The 2,808-nt window shown below is 37.8% G+C and overlaps 1 long non-coding RNA gene across 1 annotated transcript; it reads right to left on the bottom strand.

Moving 5' to 3' along the window:
* Nucleotides 1-18: 18 nt before the first annotated feature.
* LOC106299548 lies at nucleotides 19-636 on the bottom strand. Its single transcript, XR_001261807.1, has 3 exons — nucleotides 481-636; nucleotides 159-275; nucleotides 19-82 (listed from the first exon to the last, which is right to left on the bottom strand). It is a non-coding gene; the product is annotated as an uncharacterized LOC106299548 (long non-coding RNA).
* Between the last annotated feature and the right edge of the window lie 2,172 nt (nucleotides 637-2,808).

The raw sequence follows: 2,808 nt of genomic DNA, 5'->3' as shown, positions 1-2,808 counted from the left end.
CACCACCCTTTGTCCATGCATAACACCACCCTTTGTCCATGTCAACGCGAGCAACTCTCCTGGTACATATGAAGTCAATGTCCTACATGTTGGATATCAGAATCACAAACAGAGCCATACCATTAACATCTACAAATTAAGACAGCTAGTTATTTTACCTGGGATGGAGCAGTGATAATAAATAATTGAGCTCAGCTATTGTCAGAGGCTCAACCTTTGCATATGCTTTCAGCAGTGTTGCTGCCAACGGAAGATCAGTGTCTCTAGCGACCAACCTATATAAATATACAGTGTTCATATAGCTTAAGTATATGAATGCATGAACACACATACAATAACCAATTAACTTACTCGTAGAATCAATGTCCCCCTGCATTTGTGATATAAGCTGCTTCATATATTTGGAAGGGGGATAGCTATAAACCAAAAAGGGGATCTAAAAGATACATGATCTATTTTCCTGCAAAGAAAAGGAAGTACCTTTGAGTACAACATTTTGTCACGCTCCTTCATGTCTGCATCCTTCTTCTGGAGCTCTTTGAGCTGAGAATATAAAGCACTAACAGCTGTCTGTGGAGAGAACAACAAACCATAATCATCAGCAAGATCATACTATCAATAAAACCAATACGAAAAAACTCCTAATGTTCAATTATACACTTAGGAAGCTGAATGCAAATTCAAATTCAAATCCAAACATTCTCACCATCACGACCAAATCCATTCTCCAATCAGATCAATTTTAATAAAATTTACTCTATGCAAATAAAGTTAGACTCCTGTACATTGCCTCCGTCATTACAATTATTTGAAAGTACTTTTCTAAAGCTTTGCAGCCTCCTTTCTTCCTACTGATTGGAAAAAAAAAAACAGATTGAAGGCTCTAGATAAAGAGCTACTTCTCATCATATCAACAAACCCCTATAACATCATCTTCTGGAGCTTCCACCACCGTTAACAAAGGTAAAAATGCCAACGACCCTTAGCCACCTCCACGCAGCGTCTCATCCTCCTCTTTAACCACAAATGATTTCATGGAAAATCAATTAAATCATCACAAAGACTCGTCGTTCGACGTAGACGAAAATTAAAATATATACCAAAGAACCAGAAGATATGTACTTGGATTTGAAGAAATCCATAGAAAAGATGGTTGAGCACGGGATTCACCATGAGCCGGAGGGGATCGGTACATCCGTGTCGAAGTAGAGCACGGTGATGTGGTTGTCCTTACCTTGAACATGGAGATGAAGCGAAGGCGTAGGAGGTCGGTTCCTCCGTGTCGAATGACAATCACAATAATCAAGGGAATTTAGAAGGATGTGTTGAACCTCGTTGAGCGTTAATGAAGGTGAGGAGTTGAAAGAAAAAAATTGTGTTTGCAGACAAAGTTGAGAGAGACAACGGAAGAAAATGAAAGGGCTCAGAGGGAGATTGCAGTCTTGCGCGAGAGAGAAGAAGATAAGGGTTACGGATGGATCGATGCGTCTCTCTCGTTTCTCCAAAGCTACGGGCTTACGGGCCAAGCATAACGAAAAAATAAGCTAGCCCATCAGACGTGGAATAAAAAAGGTGACGTGGAAGCATGAGAGGAGCCCTTATTCTCCTTTTAGTATTGTATTGATACTTTGGATTAAAACGAATTAACATTTGAATGCGTTGAGATTGTTAAAACTTAAAAGGAAAAAAAAAGCAATGATGCACACGTTTATTTGGGTAAATGTGAACTCTTTGCTTCTAAACGAAGCCACTCTGTAGACTGTAGAGTTAAGTTGATGCTCTTTAAAATAAAATAAAATAAAAACTGATAAAATTTCAAAAAAAATATTATTCAATTTGGATATAAGATTGAAAAATCTATTCGGCTGTAGCTTTAGAATAGTTTAAAAATCCAGAATATAAGTAAGATGGGATCATACTTGGATTTTCCAGAGAACTTAGGAGGATCAAAGACTAAAAATTTATAGTTTTATTCAGGACGTTTAAACAATATAGTCAATGGATGGACGTTCAATTTTTATCAAAAGGAAAAAAAGAGGTGGTCATTAAATTAGTGACCACCGCTTTACCAAATCGTGTAATGTCTTGATTTCGATTATCGAAGACAGTGGCATAATTTTAATGGAGTTTGGGGGAAAATGTAAGAGGCATGCATTGGAAATCATAGGATGAACTATGCCACAATAAATAGGATGGAAAGCTTGGGTTTAGAGATCTTACGGACTTAAATACGGCTATATTAGGGGAACAATTTTGGCGCTTGATCGAGAAGCCTAAAACCTTATTTTCTTGAGTTTTCAAAGAACAGTACTTCAGGAATGCATCACCCCTAGAACCTATTTGGTCACCCCTAGAACCTATTTGGTCATACTCATCGTATATGGATGGTGTAGTATAGTATCTACTAAATCTCTGGTTAGCAAAAGACTAATCAAAATGGTGAGAACAAGATTTTCTATTTCAATATGGACTGATCCTTGGCTCTCAACCACTCGCCCGAGACCAGCAAACAGAAATTAACATAACCTTTATTCAAATCTCACAGTCGATTTTCTCATCAATACAACGTCACGGACATCGAATTCTCAGGTAATTCAGTCTTTGGTGGATTCGGGGGATGTGAAGGTCATATAAAATATACCGTTGAGTCAAATTTCAGATGGTTGATCGCGATGGTTGGCATTTCACTAACAATGGAAAATATACGGTGAAACATGGCTATCAAGTGGAAATAGTAAATCCAGACAGAGAAAAAATGTTGTCGGTATATGGACTGGCATTCAATCCTTTAAAGACTTACTCCTAGAA

The sequence above is a fragment of the Brassica oleracea genome, chromosome C6 (assembly GCF_000695525.1).
Source record: "Brassica oleracea var. oleracea cultivar TO1000 chromosome C6, BOL, whole genome shotgun sequence".
Lineage (NCBI taxonomy): Eukaryota > Viridiplantae > Streptophyta > Magnoliopsida > Brassicales > Brassicaceae > Brassica > Brassica oleracea.
Note: the sequence above shows the minus strand (reverse complement) of the source record. Positions and strands in the feature narration are given on the sequence as shown.